Genomic DNA, 27,762 nt, shown 5'->3' on the forward strand with positions numbered 1-27,762 from the left:
TTATAGTCCTTCATTTTCATGAGATATTGTTAGGTAAGAATAATAAGTTGCAAAGTAGTATGTATGTATGCTATAAATGCATTAGTGTTATTAGGAATATATATGTATTAGAAATACATGTTAGAAATATAAAAGATATGATATCTATATACATATATGTATGTATATATATATTATACACAGAAAAATCTAGAAGCATACATATTAAGCATACATATTTAAATATTAGAAAAAATATTTCTAATATTAGAAAAAATTTCTAATATTAGAAAAAATCTAGAAGCGTACATATTAAAATATTAATAATGATCTCTTAGTATTGAGATCTAGGATCTTTATATTTAACGTGGATTATTTGCGTAAATTTTAGTGGTCCTGTGGTATTGGTAAATGGCTATAACAAAGAGGCTCCAAAATGCCAAAACTCATCTTTGACACGTAACCTCCAAAGTTGCCTCCAGCATCACTCTTTTCCAGACAGCTGGAGAGGAAAAGAGGGATCCAGGACAAGCAGTCTGTCTTTAAGGCGATGACCCAGAAGATACACAACCACTTGCATTCATACCCCATTAGCCTAATGTGAGCAAGTGTCAGGGAAGTGTAGTTTCTGGCTGGACAGCCACACACCCCGTTAGAACATTCCTTTCAGTAAAAGCAAGAAAGGGCCAGTGAGCACTAGGGGACAGTTGGGTGTAGTTGGACACTTAGGAAGTGTGATTTCCAGGAATTGCAAAGAAGAATACCGTTCTATCTCCTCCCCTAAATCTCCACCCTCTGAATGTGTTAGAAGCTTTCTTCTCCCACACCACTTTTCAGAACGATTGGACAGATTTTTTTTTAAAGATTTTATTTATTTATTTGACAGAGAGAGATCACAGGTAGGTAGAGAGGCTGGCAGAGAGAGAGAGAGAGGGAAGCAGGCTCCCTGCTGAGCAGAGAGCCCAATGTGGGACTCGATCCCAGGACCCTGAGATCACAGCCTGAGCCGAAGGCAGCGGCTTAACACACTGAGCCACCCAGGCGCCCCCCGATTGGACAGATTTGCCCTGCACAACTAGAAGGGACAACATTCCCCCATACAGGAGGCAAATGGTGTCCCAGACCAGGCCCAGGGGTGGCCCAGCTTCCTTTCTGTTTCAGCCTGGGTTCCTCCCAAAGTGAGCAATTTTTAGCAATTTGCACAGCTGTGTGCATGTGCTTCTGACCTATCCTTGGGAGACTAGGGTTATGCTGGCTGAGACTTCAGCAAGGAGTCCTCCCGTCACTACAGCGGAAACCGAGCTGCTCTCCCACTGCATCTCTCATGGCCTCCTGCACTGCACCCTCTGTGAGCCTCGTCCTCCAGCCCTGTGCTTCTTGATATGCATCCCAGCTCACTGGGAGTCCACCAGTCCAGAGCAGCTGGGAGGGGCTTGTTGGCACTGGGATTAAAGTATTGAATACACGTACGCGCTCTTCAATCCCCTTGACTTTCTTTGGCCTTTTTGACTTGACGCCTTGATACGGTTCCTCTACTTAGCATCGTTATTGATAAAACTTTTGAAATGGAATGATACTTAGAATTCATCAATTCGAAGTGTCTAAGTTGACCCTAAATGGTAAGACCTGGAGCGCCTGGGTGGCTCAGTGGGTTAAGCCTCTGCCTTTGGCTCAGGTCATGGTCTCAGGGTCCTGGGATGGAGCCCCGCATCGAGTCTCTCTGCTCTGCAGGAAGCCTGCTTCCCCCTCTCTCTCTGCCTGCCTCTCTGCCTACTTGTGATCTCTTTCTCTGTCAAATAAATAAAATCTTAAAAAAAAAAAAATGGTAAGACCTATGCAGAGCAGGAAAAATCCAAGCAGGTCAAAAGGACATAGATTTCTCCTGACTTCCATCCTCAGCCTCCCTATTAGGCAACCGTTTTGCTGGTGTCTTGCCTAGTCTTCCACAGGACGAAGGGTCTGGGGGAGTGGGTCGGACACACCCCAGGCACTGCATCTCTCATTTATGCCAGAGTCAGGGGTAGGGTCAGAACCTGCCAGGGAGTCCACTGAAGATGATTTCCGCACTCAGACCCTGCTCTTCCTCCTCCTGTTCCACCCACAGCAACAAGCTCCTTCACGAGCATGCCAGTCGGAGGCGCCCAGCTCTGTGATGACCTCCCTTCTCATCTCATCCTGCCCACTGCTCTGACTCTCCAGGAAGGAGCCCCTTTCTCCTTTTGGTGCTCCCCACATGCTCTCCTCCAATACTCTAGCATTTCCCCAATAGTCATAATTGTCAGAAGGTTCACCCTCCTCTGTCCTTGTTCCTTGTAAGTTCCTTGTTGGCAGAAACCCTTCATCGCAGATCTCTGGGGCTTTACAAAGAAGACTGTTTAAAAACATAGTAGGGACTCAGTAAAATTTGAGAGGTAGAAGAATACAGAGACTAGCCCTTCCACCGGCGAGTGCCATCTAATTGAGATGTGATTGAATCCCAGGAGCAAACCCTGGCCAGCCTCCTTCTCAAGAAACTGAATTTCTCATTGCAGCTCTCCAGAGAGGCCTGCTTATCGGGGCTCAGTGTGTGGTCTAGAATCATGTGCCCCAGCATATTGCAACGCAGTATTTTAATGATGCCTTAGGTAGGAGGCAGCGCTGTCACATATAAAATGGCTACAGAAAGAGATGGCTCTTCCTCTTCCCGTTTTGAAAGTTATCAGATATTTTGGAGGAAGATGCAAATACCAGATCCCTTCAGACACACAGATATGGGCAGAGACACATACGCACACGGAAATGCTGTGTCTTCGCTAAATATAACCCTTTGTAGCGACAGTATCTCAATAATTTTCAAGTGAAAAGATAAGGAAGGAGAGCCAAGTCTTTCATAATGAATGCAAGCCTATAGCTTTTAAGCAGGGCTAACATATGGGCCACTGATGTGAATGTGAATGCAAATTAGATATTTTTGATTGCTTGAAATAAAGTCAGCAGAATCAAAGCCTCACACAGCAAATGGTGCAGATTTAACTACGTCAGTGCCAGGCTGGGAACGAGAGCTCTTAACACATCCTCGGGGAAAAAAAAAAAGGGCTTTCAGGCTGGCATTTTGGATTGAGACCTCTCTAGGTAAGACAAAGATAGGGCCTTATTGCCACTCTGGCTCTTCTCTCATAGGAGAGTTTTTCGTTTGTATTGCACAGCTATAGATGAAAGATTTTCTTTGACCTCTGACCTTTTGGCCTGAAGGTCAAAAAGAGCCTGTAGAGGTCATTTTATCCAGTCTCCTGCCTTCAAGCAACTAAATTCATACTCATTGGGGTAGGCATCATCGTAGGTGCTGGAGGTCCAGAAGAGACTACAACAGTCACTGAGTTCAAGGAGGCTCCTGGTGTTTGGAGTTGTGAGACCAAAAATCTCACTCTGGTGTAGCATGATTCTGACTCTGGTGGAGATGAGCCGAAAATGCCCTGGGAGCACAGGTGTAGGGCGCCTTCCCTGGGAAAGTGTGTGTGTGTGTGTGTGTGTGTGTGTGTGTTTCATGGAAGGCTTCCTGGAGGAGTGACTCATGAGCCAAGCCTGGAAGGGGAAAGAGTAACAATCCAGGCAGAGGAGAAGGGACTACCCCCACAGAGGTGCAGAGGTGAGAAAGAGCTCATGCAGCAAGCACACAGTCCCTTGTGAGGGAGAACATGACAGGGTAGTGGGCAGGTAGACTGCGTAAGATGGGGGGGTCCTTGCTCCCAGGGGCGCAGCCATCTTTTGGTGCCCAAGAGCTGTAGGTGTAGGAACAGAGATAAAACCTTTAATATTGGGAGACTTTTGCCCCTACAAAAGCATGAGGCACCGGCCAACTAGCCTGCCCTGTGCATTAGGCTCCTGTCCAGACTCAGGCAGATGAAACATGAGAAGCATTGGCCAAGTGGCCCCTTATCCTTTATTTCCAGGCTGGAATCTCAGCCTCCATAGCTTAGCATTTGTAGGGCCTTCTACTGTCAAATCAACCCAACACTTCTGTCCTCTTCCAGCGAATGCAATCTTCTCTCTAGTGCTTCCCCACCCCCTAGCTTAGGGTTTGTTTCTAAACCTCACCACTATCGACATTTTGGACTGGATACTTCTTTGTCAGGGGCGGGGCTGTTCTCTATATTGTAGGATGTTTAACAGCATCACTGCTGTTGACACCTTAGATGCCGGAGGCACACCCCCCACACTTGGCGGGAACAATCACAGCTGTCCCCAGACATTTCCAAATGTCCTCTGGGGGAGGGGGTGGGGACCAAATCATCCCCACCCGAGAGTCCCTGTTGTGATTGAAACACAGAGATACAACTGTCCTCCAAAGGAGAGGAACTCTTCCAAGTGTCCTTAAAAAAAAACTCTGCTTCCTTTCTTCTGAATGCCCACCTTTATTCCTAGTATCCCAAACATCCCCCAGTCCCCAAACATCTGTGATGTATTTAAATTCCCTTGCCTTGGACAACCCTGCTAATTGAATCACAACAGCAACATGCATGTCGTCATAGTCTTTGACCCTACGTCTTTGCAGGAGCTCATCAGCCTCTTGACCATCGCTGAGAGGTAGGAGAAAGGATTAAGAGATTACACTAGCTAGCACAAGGCCACCCACCCTTGCCTGAGCCCTTCAGTCCAAAAGGCCTCAAGCAGCGCATCAAGCTCCACTGGTTAGGAGAGCCTTCCCTCATCCTAGAAACCAGCCCCACGCCAGCTGTGTTTTTGCTATGGGAATTTACCCACCAAGAAGGCAACTGCCTAGCTGCTTAAGGTTCCTGAACAAGCTGTTCTCATCCAAAAAAATTCCTTCTCCTGCTAATACCAGATCCTACTAACAATACATGGGCCATTGCTCACCAGGCCTGGGGCTGTATTTTGTGTTTTAAGGCTAGCTGGGATTCATTTGAGTCAAGTATAGAAAGACATGCAGACACAGAAATGGCTCTGCCATGAAGCTAAAAATTGTATACAGTTCCCTGGAAACAGGAAATTTGGTGTGCCCTGCAGGCCCATACCGTGGAGCCCTGAGGTCAGGCAGGAAGCAGAGGGAACAAGGTAGGGTGGCCGGGGTTGGAGGAGGGGGAGGTGTGTAGAACTGCAGGCAAGAACTTTTCCTGTGGTTTCCATGGGAAGGAAGAGGCAAGGCATGCTGAGAAGATTTAGGCTTGGTTCCTGGGAATAATTTCAGTTGGCTCTGGGGCATAGCAGGCTGCCCTAATGCTCTGGTACCTGGCTCTGGAGTAATTAGGGCAGAGAAATCATAGGTAGGAATGTAAGGCCCTAATAAATACTTTGATTGGGGTTATTGCTTGGTTTGCCTATGAAAGGCTTGCTCCTGGCTGAGTCATTAACCATCTCTAGGAATTCACTGATGCTGGCGCAGTCCCTCTGGGGTCCGTGATGACCCGCAATGTCAACGTATCAAAATATAGAAAGTAAGAAGATATGGCTGGTACAGTTTTCCATTAGGGATAGAAACATGAAAATGGTGATTCTCAGACCTGGTTTGTGTTATGTTGTTTGTTGTTTGTGCTACAGAATTCTTTATTCAAATAAAATGTCACTCAGATGGCCAATATATGAACAAATTAAAGTATAGCTTCTCTGGTTGAAATAAGGATCTTTGGCCCAGAGACTTAAATACACAGCCTCTTTGTCCTTTCTCCTGACTGGTTCTTGAGGTGTATGGATAGGCTTGGAAAAGGGCACCAGAGTCCTCTCTTAATGCCAGCAGGACGTGCCACAATGTGGGAGGCAGCTACCCCATATTCTAGTCCTCTGCATGTACTGCTTGGGTCTCTTGGAGGTTCACCAAAGTTTCCAGTAACTCATCACCCAGGTTTATTCTGCCAGAACATGGCTCCCATGTACACCATCCATGCTGAAGACAAAGCTGGGAGAGGGGATATCCCAAAGCAAGCCAGCACTTGTATTGGGAATCACATTGTGGAGCAGCTTATAGGGGACCCAAGTCCAGTACTTAGACTGGACTATGCACCAGATTCTGACCTAGGATAAAGGGACTTCAGCGACTGCCACTGCTCCTTCCTCCTGAGCCTCTGAATCTCAAGTCCTCAAGTATCTTACCTCTCCACTGGCTAGGGAAGGCCAGTCTGAAGATGACCCAGACAGCCACAGAGGAGTAAGAAGAGTAAGACTTTGTCTTAATGTCCAGGCCAGAATAATCATGATGAACTGCCCCAGACCTTCATTCTCAGGTCTGTTTCAGTTCACTAAATGCAAATAAGCTATACAAAGAAGAGAGTAAATCCACATCTTGCCCTCATTTCCATCATCATCACCATCACGGATACTGTTAATTTTTTTGTAATCATCATTTTTTTCATAATATCCCTTTCTTGCCCCAAGGCAATTGTTATTAATGTAACTTTAATGTGCTTCATCGCCCTGGAATGGCTGGGAGAAGCTATAGCTCTCTGTCTTGTTAACCGGAATTTTCTGTCTGTGTTCTCTCAAGTGACTACAGCAGTGAGGTGACATTGTTTCTGTTATTTCTCTGTTCACTTGTTTTATGCTTGTAAGTGTGCTAAAAACACGGGCTGGAGAGTCAGTGTCCCACTCACTGACCTCTGGAGAACCTTACCTCATCCTTTTCCCTGTGCTCAAAGAGGACGGTCTATTGTCCTTGACTGTGCCTCTGTACTCTGTTACTTCCCACGGTCTTTTCTTGTGGGAAAGCATCCATTGGAGGGAAAGAGTGACCTTTCTATTCGGAACCTGGTTTTAAAAATGAACCCCCATTGTTTTGCACGGTGGAAACTTACAAGTAACATCTCCTTGGAAACAGAAGCACCTGCTGACCTACTTAATCACTTATTATTCGTATCAAATAATCAAGTTTTCAGTTTATTTCTTCTTGATTTTGAATTCAAGGCTGTGTTCTCGAATGAACTTGCTGAAAGTGTATCCTTTGAAAAAATGGAATGATATTCTGCCTTTCCAGAGGCTGCTCTTTGGATCGTAGAACATCCTGAGCACAAGAGAAAAGTGCCTAAGTTGAGAGTTGGTTATATGCTATGTGGAATTAGTGCCACGTTAGCCCCAAGCAAACTGGAGACAGGAGATTCAAGGTGATGTTTTAGAGTACTTGGCTGACGCTTAGGAAACTGTTGCTCTAATATAGGTGAATCTGTGCATTGGGTGCATGATTTTAAACTCCTCTCTTCCTTTTGTTCAAATTGACTTGAACGTTGCATGGTCAAGATTATATAAAAATTTTTGAACTTTATAAAGTATGATCCATGTGCAAATTGTTATTGCATAGTTATCTAAAATGAAAGTAGTATACATGCAATTTTCAACTTACTTTCTTGGCTTCTTAAGTAATAGAGAAAATTAGAACTAAATTTTAACTCATATGGACGGGTAGGTGAAGTAGAAAACAAATTCATGTGGAGATAGAAAAGAACAGTCCTTGAGCAGATGAATAATGATAGAGGGAAGCAGTGGGTGATGGCTTGTGTTGTTCCCGGGCCTTCCTGATTCTGGCAAAGTCACCTTGCATATTTCCAAAAACGTAGGGGCAAACACTTAAATATATATCAAAAAAAGCAGAGGCATTTGAAGAATATGGTAGTATAACATCAAGGTTAATTTAACAACCATATATATTTTTTTAATTTTGTAGGATCTTTTCACTTATAATTAGCAAACAAGGTTTTGAAATACACTCAGAAATGTCTAAAACTCATTGATGTGGAAACCAGCCCGGAAATTGTTCAGAGATCTAAAGTGGAGATTCTGAAATGCTCTGTAATTCAGTGGCTGGGTGGCGTGGTGGTGGTGTTTTCATTTTCGTCACTTTGAATTACCAAATGATAAACCGACAAGTGACATCAGAGATAAACTAGTCTAATTATCACATGGCCAAACTGATTTTCAAGATGGGAACAGACTTTTCCAAAGTCACATCCTAAATTTGTAGTGTCCTATATGGTAGACATGAGTCACACATAGCCACTGTGCAGGTAGAGACACAGAAAAACTGAATTTTAAATATTATTTTATTTTGATTATTTTAAATTTAAAAACTAATGTTGATTCAGTTATTGGACAATTCTAAGTGTGTCTAGACCAACTTGGCTTTGTTAATATACTTTCCAAGTATAAACTTCATGAAATCTAAATACAAATCAATTACTCCTGAGGAATATTTAGCATCTAAATTGAGATGTGCTCTATATGTAAAATACATATTAGATTTCAAAGACAGTATGAAAAAATGAAAATATTTCATCAATAAGTTTTACATTTATTGTATGTTGAAATAATATTTTGGATATATTGAATTAAATAAAATTAAAATTACTTTTACCTGTTTATTTGTACTTTGTTTTAATGTGGTTGCTAAAAACTTAATTATTTATGTGGCTCACACTGTATTTCTACTGATAGTGTTGCTACAGAATGCAAATAAAATTTCTTGATTCTTAGTCTCTTGATCTTCACTGAACTATGCTACTTCTTTAGAACATTTTCTTATCTCTTCCATTTTGCAAAAGCTAGTATGTGATCTTTCATCAAAAGTTAAAATAAAATTTTTAAAAACCCAAACTTTCTGCTGGAGAAAGCATTCTGGGAAGATGGTTGAGTAGGAAACACCAGGAATCTGGGTCCCCACCGAGACAACAATTGCCTAGCAAAATCTGTCTAATATAACTCTTCTGGGATTCCTGAATCTGTAGGAAGTTTGTAACTTCCAGGGGAAGTTTTGAAAAGTAATTTGCCGTTAATTTCCATCAATATCAGGTCTCACGATAGGAGCTACTCCTCTCCCAACTTCACTGCCACAGTGGACATGTGCTCCTGAGGCAGCCCACACACAGCTTTCAGGAGCCAGGGTGAGCAAAAAGAATCCTATTCCACATATAGCAGAAATCTGTGCTCTGACTGCTGACTGCTGCTTCTGATCAAAGAGGTATAGGTAAAGAGGTAGGTGGCCTATGTTGTGGCAGGAACATGGCACTTTCCATTGCGTGAATTTTTCTCCCTCTGGCTGAAATTACTTTCAGGAGATTTAAGGGGCCAGCATCTTTTCCTTTTTCCCTCTTCCTCTTTTAGAAACCAGACATTAAAGCCTAGGACATTCAAAAGTAAATGCGGGGGTGCTTGGGTGGCTCAGTCAGCTAAGCATCTGACTTTTGATTTGGCGTTGGGTCATGATCTCAGGATCATGAGATCAAATTGTGATGGGTAAAGAGACTGCTTAAGATTCTCTAAAAAAAAAAAAAAAAAAAAAAAAAAAAAAAAAAAAGCAAATGCATACATGGTGAAAATTAGAAAGTGACCACACATGTGGAGGAAAAGGTTCCTGTTCAGAAAATCTGAAAAGACCTTAAGTTTATTCTTCAGGCTGATCCTTGATACTTGGTATAAATAAATGAAAATGAAAAGATGGAAAAAGGTATTCTATGCAAGCTGCAACCTAAAGAGAGCAGAGTGGTTGAACTAGTAGCAAACCAAACAGACTTTAAATCAAAATGTTCACAAGAGACAAGGAAGGACATTATATATTAATAAAAGATCAATAAAGCAAAAAGATATAAAAATTACAAATATCTATGTACCTTATAACAGGCCATCAAAATAAAGAAAGAAAACTAACAAAGTTGAAGGGAGGAACACAGTTCTGCAATAATAGTTACAGACTTCAATTCCCACTCTCAAAAATGGATAGAACAACCAGACAGAAGATAAGTAAGGAAATAGAGGTACACAATACAATAAACCAATGATATCTAACAGACATACACAGAACAATCTACCCAGCAACATCATACACGCTCTTCCTAAATGAACAAACATTTTCCAGGATAGAAGATACATTAGGCCACAACTAAATACCAATAATTTTAAAAGGTATATATTATATGAAGTATCTTCTCCAACTACAACTGGGTGAAGTTAGAAATTGAGAGCAGAAATAAAACTGGGAAAGTCAGAGATTTGTGGAAACTAAACAACACAATCTTCAACTACCTATGGATCAAAGAAGAAATCACAAGGGAAATGAGAAACTACTTAGCAATGAATAAAAATTAAAACACAACATACCAAAACTAATGGGATATGGCAAAAGCAATGTTAAGGGAGAAATTTACAACTATACATGCCTACATTAGAACAAAAAAGATCTCAAATCAAAACCTAACTTTATAACTTAAAGAACTAGGAAAAAAACCTGACTAAACCCAAAGCTAGCAGAAGGAATGAAATAATAAAGATCACATAGAGAAAAATGAAATAGAATTTTGGGAAAATAATAGAGAAAATCAGTGAGACCAAGTTGGTTCTTTGAAATCAACAAAACTGACAAACCTTTAGCTAGAAGAATTATGAAAAAAAGAGAAAAAAAGACACAAATTACTAAAATCAAATGTTAAAGTGGGTATTACTACCAGTTCCACATAAACAGAACTGATTTTAAGGGAGTACCATAAACAATCATATGCCAACAAATTGGATAACCTGGACGAAATACACAAATTCCTTGAAACACAAAACCTGTCAACATTAAATCATGAGGAAATAGAAAACCTGAACAGATGTAATTAGTAGGGAAGATGATTACTGTGATACAGGGTCTGCCAGTCTAGAGACCTCATCCTGTTAAGGGGGAATGTGTCTTTTCATGCTGCTTTGGGAAAATAACTTAAACACAAACCCCACACATGGTGCGCTCCCAGTAAGAATGTAAAATGGCGCAGCCACTGTGGAAAACAGTAAGGTGTTTCCTCAAAAAATGAAAAGACAAATTACCATATGACCCAGCCATTCCATTTGCAGGTATATAACCCAAATAACTGCAAGTGGGATCTCAAAGGTCTGTTTGAACCCATGTACATAGTAGCATTATTTGCAATAGCTAAAACACGGAAGCAACCTAAGTGTGCATCAATGAAATTGATAAGCAAAATGTGGTATGGATCTTCCTCAACTTATGTTGGGGTTACATCCCAATGAACCCATTGCAAGTCGAAAATATGTTAAGTCTGGACCACACCTTAACTCTTGAACTTCACTGCTCACCCTTGCCTACCTTCAGTGTGCTTAGAACCCTTACATTAGCATACACGTGGGCAAAGTCCTCTAACACAAAGCCCACCTTACAGTAAAGTGCTGAATATCTCCTCCAGTGTATTGAATACATTACCGAAAGGGCCAATCAGAATGGTTGTGTGGGTACAGAACGGTGGTGTGTACATCACCTGTTCACTTTCATGGTTGCGTGGCTGACTGGGAGCTAAGGCTTGCTGTCATGGCCCAGCACTGTGGAAAAGACTCATACTGTGTACTGCTAGCTCAGGAAAAGATCCAAATTCAAAATTTAAAAACCAGGGTTTCAATTTTACAAGATGAAAAGAGTTATGGAGATAGACGGTGGTGATGGTTGCACAGTGTGCAATACCACTGAACGGTACATTGAAAATGGTCAAATTTATGTTTTGTGTATTTTACCACAACAACAACAAAAAAAGAAAAAGGAGAAAATAGAAAAAAAAATACCCTTTCTGACTGCCTTAGCCTCTCTGCTTTGCTCTATTGCTTATTCCCCATTGCTGACCCTTTATTTTAAATCTTGGTATTGCTCTCAGTGTGGGCCTGATAATTGTCTCTATTTCTTTATGTTATTATTAACCCTATTCACCACCCCTGCCTGCAGGAGAACTAGATATTCATCTCTTGATCAAGCCTGACCGTGAGAGTCATTTTGACCAGTGCAGGCTGAAGAAAGGTAGTGTCCAACCCTTGTGGGTGGGAGATCTAGATCCCCGTGGACTTGACGTCCTTTCTCCTTTCTGCTGTGGTACCAGTTGGAGATTATAATGTTCCAGGTGGAGACTGTTCATCATCTGGGACCTGGAGTGAAAGTGAGAACTTTGAGTCCCTTAGAGTGACCTTAGAGGACCTTAGACTGAGTGTAGCCACTGAGGACAGATGTGTTGCATGAGTGAGAACAGATCTTTGAGGCTGGAAGCCACCAAGATTTAAGGGTCACTCACTCTTGCAGCTTAATCTAGTCCCCAGTACCAGTGGATTCTGGGAAAGGCAAGTGGAAGGAAAGCAGAAGCAGCAGCAGCAGCTGGGTTGCTGAGCAGCGAGGCAATTCCCATAGTTTCCTTATAGAGGTTTATGGGCATTTGATGAAAAAATATCCCATCTAAATGATTTTCACCAAGGCTAGAGGGACATAAAGAACTTTCAGTGCTAAAGAGTCTTCTTTTAAGACTTGGTTGGGTCAAGGGATGCCGGGGTGGCAGGGGACTCAGTCGGTCAAGCATCTGCTTTCAGCTGGGGTCATGATCCCGGAATCCTGGGATCGAGTCCCACATTGGGATCCCTGCTCAGCTGGGAGTCTGCTTCTCCCTCTGCCTGCTGTTTTCTCTCTCACTCTCTCTCTCTCTCTCTTTTGCTGACAAATAAATATATAAAATCTTAAAAAAAAAAAAAAAAGACTATGGTTGGGTCGGGTTTGTTTTCATTCCAGAAATAAAAAGACTGGTTCTGCCCATGTACTACAGTTATAAGGTTTCCAAGGACAGACGGTGCAGCGAGAAAGGACTGCGTGGCTATCACTCAAGACCAATCCTGTCGTTAGGACAGAGGCTGAGCCACGTCCTTCTGATGGTAGATGTCAGGGCTTCTTGGATTTCTCAACTATTAACTATTTCTTTCTGTCTTTTCCAAAATGATATAAGAGGTAAAGGATGGGAAGAGAAAATAGACTTAGTGACTCCGAGTTGTCTTTAACTGAGTGTTTTTTAATTATGAAAGAAGTAAAAATTCATTTTCAGTTTAAATCACTCAATAAGAAACTGATTTATTAGTAAATGTTTTCTCCTTCTCTGCACAAAGCGGCCAACCTTGTTCCCCAGAAGCACTGAGGTTATCATTTTTTCTGCCCTGCAGACGGTGTTGAGCCTGTATCAGACACAGATCTAGCTCTGGATCTGCTTGCTGGAAGAGCTGAACATTATTTTTTCAAAGCACAAATGGCACCATACTCCATAAGCTCTTCTGTAATTTGCTTTGATCACTTCACGATGATACCTTGGGTGTTCTGTCGACAAAAAAGGAATCTATACCATTCTTCCTATTAGCTACATAATATTCCTTTGCTTGTACAAACTATAATTTACTTACCTAACGTTTTTTTGATGAGCATCACTGTTTCCTTTTTTTTTCCTCCTAGTGTAAAAGTATTGTAATGAACACCTTTCTCTTCCATCTATAACATTCTGCATAGGTTTTTCTGCATGTGTGTTAACATATCTGTGTGGGAAATAAGAAGAAGGACACATAATTAGATAGTACTTTAAAAATTTATAAATATTGTCGGATTACACCCTAAAATGTAAATGTGAGCAAAGCACCCTTGAACATCTTGAAAATTATAATTTCTTTTAATTTTTTATTAATATAATTCAATGGTAGTGATATCTCATTTTATATAACTTGCTTTTTACTAGGAATGCACTTGAACTTCATATCAAACATTTATTGATGATCAAAAAAGCAAAAGGATGGCAATACCTCTGAAATCTCATGAAGGGACTTCAGCTCAAAGGTTGGTACCTGATGTCCTTTGGAGAATGACTCTGGGCCCCTGGGGATAAGATTCATCACCTATATATCTCTGTATCTCCAGCTTCCCAGCACATTTCTCAGCATATGGGAGATACTCCTTCAGTGTTTAACGAATGAGGGAATAAAAATGGGTGCAATAATGTAGGAAAAAGCTGAAGAACATATACACATGTCAGAATAGTTGGAGATGTGGTATTTGGAGTATAAGGAATTAAAAGAAAATTCTGTAAAATTTATACACACAGTCTGCTCATGGGTGTGTGACCTGTGCCCCATGCCTGGAAGGGCCCCAAACTTAATTTAATGTGTAGCTGGCACCATCTTGAAATTCTTAATAGTTTTTAACAAGGGGCCCTGCATTTTCATTTTGCACTAGACCTTGCAAATTATATAGCTGGTCCTGGGTATAGAAGGTGAAAGTAAATGGTAAGATAAATATTTAGAAAGTGTTTGGAGAGATGAAGTTGCACTTGAGGGTTATATCTGGGTAAAAGTGAGAAGTGAGGCCTCTGGGATCTTTTTATCACATGTTTCTATTTCAACTAAAATAGATCAGCATATGCAGTCCTTTCTAATCATCATGTTTAAATTAGGAGGTAACCTAATTTATTGGCTGATCTGTGGCAACAGAAAATTCTGGCTAATATTCCCTCAAAACAAGCATCAGTGTCAGCAGCTGTCCACTGAGTGGGGAAACAAGAAATAGAAAAAGAAAACTCAACTGATTATCTGGAATGGTGGATTACAATTGAGGCTGTAATTACAATAATTACAATGGAAAGAATTGCAGTGTGTGTGGAATTAAATATTTTACTTATACAGAATTGAACACCAAGTCTATTTCTTTGTAATAAGTGATTTTTATTTACCTCAGTCCATAAATGAAAATGGTCATGAAGACTCTGAAATTTAGCAAGTGATAAAATGGAATTCATTTCTGTATATTTGACAACTGGTAAAAATGAACACATATGTTTATACATTGTATATATCTATATAGCACATACTAACATGGAATAGAGAGCATCATATGCCATCCTTCTTGGAAGGGGAGGAATATGGTGAATTCTGGCCATTCACTGACAGAGGAAACACTAGAAAAAAACCAAGTTCATGGTGTGAATCATAAGTTTGATTTCAGAAACACACAAATGGTTGAATCCAAAGTGCCTTTGAGATGTCTCAAAAGAGCTGTAATAAGTAATCTTTTGGGCACACACATTTAGAGACCAAAGGAAATGTCCAAAGTCACCTATGTATCACTGGTGATGGACATCTTGACCACAGACCAAGCAAAGAGAAATGGGAGAGGAAAGAGCACGGTGGTGACTCTTTGCAGAACATAGTCCTGCCTGTGGGACTCAGAAGGGGGGCCCAGAAGTGGGAGGAATACTTCCCTTGTGTTGAGAGCAGACACCAAAAGAAGAGGTTCTTTTAGGAAGAAGAAATGGTCAGTGGTGCCGAAATGAACTAGCGGGTGGCATAAGGTCAGGATGGGATTCCTTAGAATAAGGAGCAGAGAGGCCACCACCAGAACCACAAGAGCTGTTCAGGGGCCAGAAGCCAGACCCAGGTTGGTGGGGAAGTGGATGGGATAATAGAAGTGAAAATACATACATGCTGTCACCCTGTCTCTCTCACTCCTTCTCTTGTTTAAAGATACAAAGGATCAAGTCATCTGATCCCCCATTCTGCTCACTCATGTTGCTGAGAAAGCATGAGATGTAGTGGAGGTGTCCAGGAGAGCCCAATCTTCCCAGGGGACGAGAACAAAGACAGGGCCATGGAGGTAACACCCCTGGACTTTTAGCCCTGCCCTAAGACTTAGTCTGGGAGTGATGTTTGAAGCTGGGGAAATCCCCGAGTCTGAAGCTTCATTCCTACTTTCAGAAGACAAAGACATTCGGGGAGCACCACTCTCTTCCAGAGAAAGACGAACTCTGTGTCTACGCTGAGACTTGGCCAACAGAAAGTGTGTAGCCAGAGTGCAGCGTCTGTTAGGCCCTGGGCCTGGTGAGCACTGTGTCAAGGTCCTGGCGTTCATGCATAGTGTCATCTCGATTACTTGGTTTATTTTCTTAAATATACTAGAAGCTTAAATCTAAGTGTTTCAGGGTCTTCTCCACTCTGGAGCGGACTTGACAGTGGTGGCTCAGGAGGACTTGCATATGGAAATGGAACATGGGAGAAAGTGGTGGTGGGCAAAGGCAGGGGGTCTTCACAATTGCAGGAGTTCTCTTCAAGGCTCAGCCTCCACTGTTCTTTGAAAGTACTTGATACAGTGATGCTGTTGCAGAGCTTGTCAATGTTAATGTGAATGCCGTCAATGTTAGGAGAAGAAGACCTTCTTCTGGACCACCTGGACTAGGTGAGCTCTGAGCAGGTCTGCAGGCAAAGGGATTTGCTAAGGGTTGCTTTGTGAATTGTTATATCAAAAATTAGTTTATGGAACGTCAGTTCACAAGGGATATTAATATTTCAGGTGCTTATCAAATAGATTTAGAGCTTTCTAGAGGCTGGAAACTCTGGGGGGAAAAGGAAGAATAAAAAGCTTGTGCAATCTAGCTTGATGGTCAAGCAAAAGACTCTTTTCATAGAAAGAAAGAATTGCTACAAGAAAAGATGAATTACTGTACATGTTTTTTTCAAACCAGACAAATTCAACTTTGGAAATTCGGAGTTCACAAAATATATATTTTATGAGCAACAACAGCTTTGTTTCTTTTCACTGTTGTCAAGTGAAGAAAATATTCTCATTAAATGACGGTATTTCTGAACGCTAATTCATTTCTTCTAAAAGGTGAGGTTTGGTACCCACCTTGGACTAATAAGGGAACACGTACAGTACTCAGCAAACTGAAAGCTTCGGGCTGGGAGGGGAATCTTCGTAAAGATTTTCGTGGAAAGAAATTCAGACCTGGTGCAGGTAGAGGTGTGAAGAAGGCAAGAATGGCTCACATTTCCAGGCTCTCTGCCAGGGGCCTCTGCATTAGCAGAGGGCATCTTCTTAGGAATAATAATTGCATTAACCTGGTTTGGAAGTGGAGGAGATGTGGGTAAAGGGGAGCAACTGGCAGCTCCCTTCTTGGTTCTGGGTATGCGAGCCCTCATTTTGTATCATTTTTATTTACCTAGAGGATGGGGAGGACATCCGCATTTAACAAATGAGAAAACTGAGGCTCAGAGAGTATATGTGACTGATCCCACGTCACACAGCCTACAATCTGGTATGGGTGGGTGGGTGCTGGGACCAAACCCATATCTTTGCTCATTATGCTTGATCTTTTCTGCTCCATCCAAACTGCCTCATCGCACAGTTGGGTCCCCCCCCCCACAGTTTGCATATCTCCTTTTAACGATACTTGGAGGTGTTTTCCAACTAGTGAATTACAAATACAGATTACATGAAAATGGCTAAATCTGCATCATGGGATAGGAACTATCTGCCGTTTACTCTTCAGTTGACCGAAATGCAATCATTATATCCCTGCGGACATTGTTTGCCATGCCTACTTCATTGTAACAAATTAGTTAATTGGCTAATATCTACCCTGATTATGAAAGAGCATGATTGTGTAACAAATAAAAATATTACAGGGGAAAGCAGAGATAGCAAAGAGAAGAAATGAGAGAAAGTTACAGAAGGGACAATAGTTCTCAATGGTATTTGGCTGAGGACGTGACTTTGCTCCACTCGTTGCTATGGCCTCTTCTTTTATTTCCTGGATCCCACCGATGCTCCTGCCTGGGGTCCACTTGGGACTTATGAAGCTAGTCATACAGGGGTGGCTGCTTCCTGCCCCCTTAAACTGGAGACTTAGAACAGATGATAGAGAGTGGCCAATATCAGCTGATAAAATAGATCAAAGTTCAAAATTTCCCTTATACCGTCGAAATATTGGTCTGTTTCCTTCTAATACCTGTGTATATGTGTGTGTGTCTGTGTCTCTGTGTGTGTGTGTGTGTGTGTGTGTGTCTGTGTAAAAACATTTTTGCAGGGTTGAAATTATACCCTACACATAATTTTGTATTCTGCTTTCTTTTCACCCAACATTGTGTTGTTACAGAATACAAAATTCTATGAAAACAACTTGGGAAACAAATTTAATTAGTGTTGTTTTTTTTAATGGTGTAACATATAATATTCATATGGTGGACCCCAGGCAGGGTGTACAAGGGTGTGGTCTCTCCCTACCCATACCCAGCCCCATGTCATCCCCCAGAACATGGACTCAAATGCCTGCTAGGCCTCACGCTAGGTCTCTGAATCTGGGCCTTTCCAGGCTGCCAGTGGAGTGAAGCAGAGCTGGCAAATGGGAGGGGGTGTTTACATATCGTGTCTCTAGATCCCTAGCCTGGTACCTTTCTTCCTTGATAGTTTTTTGTTTAATTCTATAGGATAATCCCTTTGACCCTGACTGCCAAAGGTCTTTTCTACTGCTTGGCATTCCATAATGACCATAATATGGTGCACTTGGAGGATCTGGCTTTTTCTGCCAGTTCGCTCTACCCTTGGGCCTTTGGGTAGGAGACTTGTGAGTTTGTTGGGAAGAGGGGAGCTGTATGTGATTCATTTACATTCATGTAGGCTGATCAAAGCAAATTCAAAGCCGGACTGTGCCCAGGCCCTCTGCTCACCTGTCCTTGCTCCTGAACTCATGGCTTCAGTTTCTGAACTCTGTATCCAATTCAGATTGCTGTCTGCGGTATCCTTTGGCAACTTTCTACCGCTTTTTACTTCTTGGTCTTTGGCTCTGGCTTTTGTGTTCCCTTTTGTCACATTGGGCTTGTTCCACCTTTACCTCATGGTCATATGGAGTTTCAGCTTTGACCACGGTACACCTCTTCCCCAATTTCTTCCGTTGCAATGGGGTGGGTTCCAACATTTTGCCTATGTATGTTTTTGGTTGCTCATTATCAACCCTAGGCAAAGAGTGAGGTCCCAATCCCCCTTCCACTTCCGATACCTGGGCAATTCAGTGTGACAGGAGGAAAAGACAGTCATTATCATCCTTCCAAAGAAGGAGGAAGAAATAATGGGGTTGATGCTCAGGTTACATTAGCCACGCCCTGTAGCCTCACCACTACCTTGCCCATATGTCTCTTCTTGATTGATACTGGGCTAGTAAATGTCTACTTTCCCAAGCCTAAGAGGGAAGAGCTGCTCTATTAGAACGAGATAGAATCAACGGCACCTCTGTGAAGGCATTCTGCAGCCACGATTCCCTTGCCCCCCTAGAATGTATGGTTGGCTACACTAGCAGTAGGACAAGTTGCAGAAAGCGACTCTTTAGGGAGGTCCCTCTTTCCCTTCCATTCACTGGTGATGTAAATGAAATGGGCAACCTTTCCAGAGAGCAGCAAGAACTACAAACTCTAAGTATATATCCGTAATCCCAGACATACTATTTCTAGGAATTTATACTTTATGAAATCACTAGACAAACTCTAAGAAGGTGGCAGTGGGAACAAGTAACAATGTGACAGTAGAGTTGCCCTTAAAAGCCAAAGATACTTAAAGAGGAAGGGAGGATCGGTAGGAAGAAGGAAATGAAGGGGGGGTGAAACAGGACCGAGGAAAAGCAGAGACAGAGAGACAAAGAGACACAGAGACAGAAAGAGAAACAGAGAGAGAGAGAGAGAGAGAGAGAGAAAATGCACATGTGAAGAACTTTAATGCCCACAATAAATTTAATTGGTTAAATCAACCATGGTCCGTCTATAAATGAAATATTGTAATATTATGTAACATTAAAAATGATTTATATGTGGTTGCTAGCCCAGAAAATGTTCTCGCTATATTGTTAAGTTACAAAAAGCAAGTTACCAAACAGTATCCTTTTAAGGATATGCTCTAAATGTTAACAGTGGTTATCTGTGGGTGGTGTGATTTCAGGTGACTTTTAAACATTTCTTTTTGTTTATATGCTTTTTTAAATAATCTACAAAAGCATGCACTGCTTCTGTAATTAAAAATAACAGTCAAGGAGGGAAAAGTAACTAAACCCCTTATCCCAGCCATTCTGAACTCCTTTCTTTGTGTGAGAAGAGTCTGGGGCACCCAGACTCTTGTTCCTGTCTTTGAAACAAGGCTCTCTCCAGAGAAATCTGGATGAGAACCTCATACTTGCCAGACATTGCCTCATATGAACCTCTGGTCTTGGCAAACCTGAGCCCACACCAGAAGACCCACCTGGGGGCCAGCCCCAAGGATGGAGTTTTCCAGAGCCCAGCCAGCCACCTGCTATTTCACAGATGCTTCTGCACAGCGCCATCCAGAGGACAGTCGAGGAAATTTAATGACTCCTTACCTCTTGGGACCCTTTTCTATCTCAGGAAACATATAGCTGTCTCTCCCTGCACAAATGTCTGTCCCCAATGACCTTGGCACACCAAACCTTACAGGACCACCTGGGAATGTATTAAAAGTGAACTTTCGGGTGCACGGGGATTCGAGGAAGCCACTTGGGGATTAGAATCTCCACTGGCAGTGCTTAGAATTGTGTGTTTTTAATAAGCTGTTCTACACACTAGGAGCCGGAAGGCAGTGAGGTTGCCTACACAGCCCTGCCCTCTCTGTGCCATTAGAAACGCATGCCATGGGGCACCTGGGTGGCTCAGTGGGTTAAGCCACTGCCTTTGGCTCAGGTCATGATCTCAGGGTCCTGGGATTGAGTCCCACATCAGGCTCTCTGCTCAGCAGGGAACCTGCTTTTTTTTTTCTCTCTCTCTCTCTCTCTACCTGCCTCTCCATCTACTTGTGATCTCTCTCTGTCAAATAAATAAATAAAATCTTTAAAAAAAAAAAAAAGAAAGAAAGAAAGAAACGCATGCCATGCTGGTCTCATTCATTCTTTCTTTCTATAGCAAGGTGGCGGCGGTGTGGGCATTCGGATGCACTGAACCCTACCAACAACTCGATGAGTCCCTTCCTTCCTTCATTTCCACCGCGGGCCGCTGGTGTGGAATGAGGAAGCCACGGCCACCACTCCCCAGGACACTGCACACAGAGGGGACGCCGGCATGTAAATGCAGCACTATTGTGCAGGGGGTGGGCCTAGTAGTAAAGGTCAGGAGTAGAGAAACCACGTGTGACATCATCCAAGACCATGAGGGTGTGGCGTATGCAGAACCGGAAGGAAGGTCCAGGGCCCCGGAGACCCGGCTCGTGGGAAACAAAGGGCCGTGGAGTCCGTGAGAGACAGACTGAGCCCATTTTATAGCTGAGAAACAGAGGCATCCGGTGCTCTAGGCATTTCCTTGTTGTAATATAGGAATTAGGATTAGAAATAACTTTTTTCTTCTCTCCATCAATAGAACATGGGTTGGAATTCCTACTTCCCACCTAGATTGGTGTGTTTGGCCCTATAATCCCAGGGAAAGGGATATAGTAGGACATTAGCTCTTAATCACTTCCATGTCTTAAAGGTCCTTGGAGACTCTGATTGAATGTACCTATGGACCTGGGCTTTGGGAAAAATTGCAAGGGCTTTACTGACCCCCTGAAGCACTTCTACCACCTGTGAGGTAAAAACTCTTAACCCCACACAAAGGACGGAGGGAGGTGTGGAAGGATAATGCAAGGAACTGAAATCTAAGAAAAAGATGCTCATCGTTCCTGGGAGAAAATGCCTTCTGAAGGGCAGGAGGAGGAAAACAAGAAAATGAGTAGGCTGCGTGATGCACTGCCAGCAAGACATCCAAAGTGATGACAGCTGACGTGCTAGCGGTATTTTAGGATCTCTCTGCCACTTGCACATTTGTTCCTTAGATACACTGACAAAGGCCCACATTGAAGATTATTGACTCTTTTTCCATTGAGGCTTTTCTATCGAGGATGACAATAAGAAAGCCATGGGTCTGGCAAAAACATCCAGCTATTGGTGTGATGGAAACCATGCAGTGCATATTAGGGAGATCATCCAGTGCCTTTCCCACAGGATTCCAGAACATTCTCTTGTGGTGACATGGCTTCCCCTGTGATGCCTCTCTCCTAGGATTTACCTGGGACAGCAACCACCCTCTGTGTTTGCCCAGCCTGGCCTCTGCTGTTAGAGACTTGTTCCGTTAAAATAAATAGGCTAAGCTTCCTCTGGGTAAGTTACGACAGCTGTTCATAATGTCGTGAGTGGCTGAGCTCTGGTGATAGCAGAATTAAAGCGCGGGTGTCAATGCCTCAGTGAGGAGACATGAGGGATGTAAGAATACAAAAGAGGAAGAGAAGGTGGTTTCATTGCCCTGACATGGCAGAGCTTATCTCGGATAGTGCCGGCCTTGACATCCAGTCTGAGGTCAAGTTCAAAAGGACTTAGACCAACACTAAGAAGTTTTACTTGGTTGAACTTGTCCTTTTCAAGCGTCTCACAGACAAGGCCTTAGCCAACAAGTTCCCACACCAGCTTATAGGAGCTCTGGAGGAGACCTTTAGAGAATCTGTTCACCAACTTCTGATTCATAGTTTGCAAGGTATAGGTTATGATTATCCCTGCTTAATAGACAAAGAGAATGGGTCATCTGTAAGGAAAAGAGCATGAAAGAGCATGGAGTTTGACACTGTGGATTTCTGGATTTGTGTGCATCTGAGCCTTAACATTCTCACCTATACAATGGGTATAAACTGATGCAGTCCAATATTATTTTAGAACTGCATCAGATACTTGAACTCAAGTCAGGTAGGCCATAGGTGCTCAAAACATAGTTGGTTCTCTTCATTAACTGCCTAAAGTTACTCTTCTGGTGAAAATGGCAGAGACAGGTGTTCCAAAGGCAAGTCCAGGAATCATTCCCTGCATCCTATCCTGCCCTGCCTACATCTTCTATCTTCTCTGAGCCACTGTGGAAAAGCTTCAGATTCCCATAGGGCACCTTAGAGATTCACCTTTCATGACAAAGATTCCCGCAGAATTAATTCACAGCTTCGCTAAGGTGGGGTGCTGGTGGATGTGAGTAATTTTTTTTAGAGTGTTACAATAATTTATCATCCTCTCTCCAGCAGCCGTACTCTGGCTGGCGGCTCTAAAAACCCTACAGTCCACGGGAGAGCAGTGAACAGAAATATTTTCAAGAGCAGATGGGACGTACCTTCAAAACGCAGGATTGTCCCACTGAAACTGGGACATCTGGCAACCCTAAAAAAGCCCAAACTAGATGAAATAAAAATTATGAGATGGAGAAGCAGAAAAATATGTCTTTGCATTGATTAGCAGGGAATGTAATTAATCTCCTTCAACTCCCTTTTCAGTCCTGTGGTGTAAAACAAGGAGAAATCGCAGTCTTGCTGCATTCCCCTGTGACAGTCCTTACGTGATCATTTCAAAGTAGTACGAGTTTTAAAACTTCATAGTAATGCCTCCCCTTCTATTGCTCAGAACTGTTTGGGGAGGGATAAAATTCATGCCCGAATTTCCTCGGTGCAATGCTTTCCTTATGAGCCCGGCCAACAGCGGGGCGAGAACACTCAGCTGACTAGAGTCAGGCCAACCTTTACCATTTTATTAGGAAATTATACAAATCTTTCTTTGCCTATTAGATGGCTTTATGCCCGTTCCTCTTTTTGTGGAGGGCAGTGGCAAAAGAGGGAATGCAGGAGGGAAGATCTCCAGCTTTTCTTCTCATCTGCCCTTCCTTTTCTCTCTGTATTGACTCCTAGCATCCGACGTTAGGTTGGTCATTTTCTTCTTATTGAACCTGTGCTCCATCTAGCCAAAATACCATTAAACTAGACAGTAGCACTGGTGTGGAGCTGAATATCTTTGCCCCCTCTCCCTGCCCCATGTGGGTCCAGCATAGTCCCTGAAACATTTAAGTACTTTCAGGGAGAATGTTTGTGGATTTGAACAAGACAGACACTTCCCCCAGACCAACAACCCTGTGTTTGGTCTGGAAGAGGACTGGATGAGGAGTCAATACCTGAGTTATTTCGTCACCTGCTAGTGGACAGGCCACAAAAGTAAGGAGATAAAATCCAAGAAACTAATCTATTTAAAGCCAAATATCCACCCCTTATAAAGGTGTATTATATATATATAAAATATGTATATATAAATACAATAAATCATTATATATTATATAGCTCATAGTATATAAATATCATATATATTTATATATATGTGTATATATATGCATACATATACATATCTATATATATCCTCATTGAATTGTACTTTGTTTTCCCAAATAGTCTATTATGCCCACTTCCTGGATCAGAGAACCATTATGAACTGAATTATGTTCCCCCCACTCCCCAAATCCATATGTTGAAACCCCACCCACAGTGTGAGAGTATCCAGAGAAGGTAACTTCTGAAAGTGGTCAGGGTTAGATGAGCTCCAATCTGTCAGCCAGCCACAACCAAAGTTTGCGGAGTGCCCTGTGCAACGCAGTCAACTTAGTGGTGAAGACCAAGGATTCTGGTCCGAAGTTCAAAATCTGGGTTTGCCACATACTAGCTATATGATATTTGCCTAGACGGTTAACATATTTTCTTCCATTTCTTCGTCTGTAAAATGGGAAAAATGATAACAGTTACCTCAGAGGATTCTTGTGAACATTGTGAAGACACATTCATAGACACAAACTTACTGCTGGGAACACTGTAAGTGCTAGGCAATGATAGATCATTTATTGTTATTTTTATTAACATTACATACCAATTTCTAACTCTTAAGCATACAAAGAGCTCTTTAAGATGTTCACAGTCTAGAGGGAAAATAGGCATATAGAAAAAAAAAAAACTGTTAAGATATATCTTTCTAAGTGTTTGGAGAACCCAGACTCTCTAGGTGGGGGAAGTTGGGAAGGCATTTATTTTTATTTATTTATTTATTTGGATTTTATTTATTTGTTTGACACACACACACACACAAAGAGAGAGAGAGAGAATACAAGCAGGGTGAGTGGGAGAGGGAGAAGCAGTCTTCCTGTGGAGCAGAGAACTCAATGCGGGGCTCAATCCCAGAACCCTGAGAACATGATCTGAGCCAAAGGCAGATGCTTAATGATTGAGCCACCCAGGTGCCCCAGGAAAGGCATTTTAAAAGAAGCCACATGCAGGTGCATCTTGGTAGAGGGCTGGGATCTTCAGGCTGGTGAGGGGTCAGGGCACCTAGGAAGGGTCTGCAGGCTTGGCTATCTCAAATGGCAAGTTGTGTTTGGAGATTGGTGAGAAGTTTGGTGGGGTCAGAGCATAGGACAATTCTAGGGAGAGGAGCCAGAAGGGAGATGGGAGAGGGAAAGCCAAGATACATTTGGGAGTTGGGCCCATTTCCTATAAGCTCTTGGAAGCTGGAGAGCAATCTGCTTCAGTATGTCCTCTGAGGAGACCACTGTGGTGCAGGTGGAGGGAGGACTGGAGAGAAGGGTCACTTCAAGAGGAGTGGTTAGCAAACTATGGCAAGCATGACCTCAGATCTTGGGGCTGGATCTAAGGCAGACGGGGCGAAGAAAGAGAGACAGGAAGAGACCAGAAATGCGAGGCTCCACAGGTCACGGTGACAGACTGGTGGTAGGAAGATGATGAGGACAAGATGGAGGCTGACTGTTCCCTGGTTCATAGCCTGGATGGCAAAATGGATGGTGCCTGTGTCAGGGAAGCCTAAAGATGGTAAAGAAGGAGGCATGTACAGAGCTTCTTGAACACATGGGGAGACTTCTGGGAAGCAGTGGAAGGGATGAGCCTGGTGCTCAGAAGGGTGACATTGGCTGCTGATAAAGCCTTAGAGGATTCATCAAGCCTGTAGGTGGTCATTGAAGGCACAAGAGTAGCTGAGAACATGCACCCAGGTAAGAGTGTCAGCCGTGTTTGGGTGTGAGACCCGGGTTTCCTGTGGGATTCAACCTGAACACTTGTGGTCAAGTTGGAAGGAGTCAATGACAGAGTCTATTTTATTTCATTGTTCACTGTCCACCTCGTCCACAGGAATGTTAGTTTCATGAGATTACTGTTCTGCAGTAAAGGCACTGAGAGCCACCAGTATCCTGTGATACAAACTGGTGCATGTTGGGGAAAATTACAAACAGAAGGAGAATTGAATATACATGATCATTCAAGGTTCATTATCCCAGAGCACGGTGCCAAGGCCACGTGCACCATGGCTCTGGTAGAGAGAAAGCTGCCACTACCTTGAAGTTCTAGAGAGTTTTCAGGGTGTGGAGTGGACAACCTGGTAGAGAACTGTCCTCATTAGAAAGTCTGCCTTGGTCCCAGTGAGCTAACTCTCATTGTTAAGCCATTAAAGGGAAGAGGTAAGCCTCCGGGGCCATCGGATCTCTATCTCCTCCCTTGGGTGTCCCCAACACCTGCAACAGTGCTCAACACATAGGATGTGGTCAAAAACAGTCATGGAAACAATAGTATACCCCCAAAGGGTCTAGCACAGTCCTTGGCACATAGTGAGTGCTCTAGGAATGAACTTTTCTTACAGGACTCATGCTAATTCTAACTTATTTCTCTATGCCCTCTTCTGTGTTCATACATCCTAGTCGGGTCTGATCCCCCTTAGGGACCCCAAATACACTGGGATTCTTTCTCTGTCTTTTCTCCAATAGCATCTGCTGGACCCTGTGTCCCATCCCTCTGTCCATCCCCTTCCTGCTGGACAATAATACCTTACAACAAATAGGGACAGCTGCCACCAGTTTTCAGTTAAGGAAACAGACTCCCAGGGTTCAATATTTTGCCTGAGACCATGGGGTTGGTAGGTCGCCCTGTGGGAGCATCTAAGCCTTTTGACTCCAAGCTCATGGCTCTGCTACCACCTCCTACAGGAGACACTTGGAGTATGGCTCACAATGATCCGTGAGCAGATCTTTGGGAGAAAATGATGAAATGGTCATCAGGCTGCATTTCCAGAAAAGCCACACAACACAGGCTGCTTAGGGTGGAATGGTGGAAAGAATGCTGTTTGTTAAGACAGCTGGGTTCCTGGCTCAGCTCTGATCATTAGCAAATGTATGACCTTGGGCAAATCCTGGCAGAGCTCTGGGCCTCAGTTTTCACTTCTGCCAAATGAGAATAATAATTCCTTCCCTTTCTGCCCTCTAGGATTTTTAAATCAACAATTGCATAGTGCATGTGCACAACAAATACAAAAATAAATACACAACTGGGTGGAGAAAGTTGAGAGGATTGTGAAGTCGTCCATAGTATCGGGAGCCTCATTTTTCCATTATAAAAATAGTCAATAATGGAAACAGTACCATTTGGGGTCTCTAAAGATTGAATCATAGTATCCATTTATGTGTTAATTTCAATTCTAAATAAATTTTTCCTAAAAGGCATGGCACATGTTTGAACTGTGCTTTAGAAACTTTTTTTTTTTTTTTAATCAGACAGACGAAATTTCTTATAGTTCACTCGGGCAGAAATAACCCTTTGTCATTGTCATCGCTTTGATAAACAAAGCTTCGAGGACTTAAAACACCCCGGAGGATAGAAATGATATTTACCAAGGGATCCTTGGGTCCACGAGTCTCAACGACTTGTTCCTTGTACAGTTGCATGAATGAGAAAAAAGAGCCTGGCTCTTGGATCTGGGACATCTGAACTGACTCCTGCCAAGTGGCAGGGACAATTTTAGTGCTGCTGCGAATCTGACTGCTGTTTCCGCCTACTCCCGCCTTCCTCCTTCCTCCTGTCCTTGAGCACGCAGATGCTGCCTGCCTTCTGCTCTCTCCTTTACCAGTTTCTTGTATTGCCATGTCTCCTTGCACCCGTTTTCCACACTCCAGATTCTCCCTGTTTTCCTCCTTATCCCTCCCCGTGTGCGGTTATATATTGCTTCGTTTCTCCAGTAGACCTGTGCTGTGTCTTTCCTTACCCTCGTGAGCACAGCGGGGCATGGATGGGGAGTAGCAGGCTGATTTCATTCTTCTCTTGAACCTGAAAATGTCAGTATAAGAACCCTCTCCAAATCTCCACTTTCTTACTCGTCTTTCCCCTGGATTGCTGCAACCTTCCGTTAACGGGGCACCTGTCTCCAGTTCGGCCCACTCCAGTCTACCGAATCACCCTCTTGCACTCAGAGTGAACTTTCCGAATGTTAACTCTGACTGTGTCACTTCTAGACTGTCCCAGTAACTCCAGATAAAATCCCTATTCCTTGACCTCATATTCAAGTTGTTCTCGCCCCCGGTGCCTGCTCACTGCTCCTGACTTACTCACTGAACTATTAAGCTCTT

Source organism: Mustela putorius, unplaced genomic scaffold (genome assembly GCF_011764305.1).
Source record: "Mustela putorius furo isolate JIRA1106 unplaced genomic scaffold, ASM1176430v1.1 tig00003845_pilon_pilon_pilon, whole genome shotgun sequence".
NCBI lineage: Eukaryota > Metazoa > Chordata > Mammalia > Carnivora > Mustelidae > Mustela > Mustela putorius.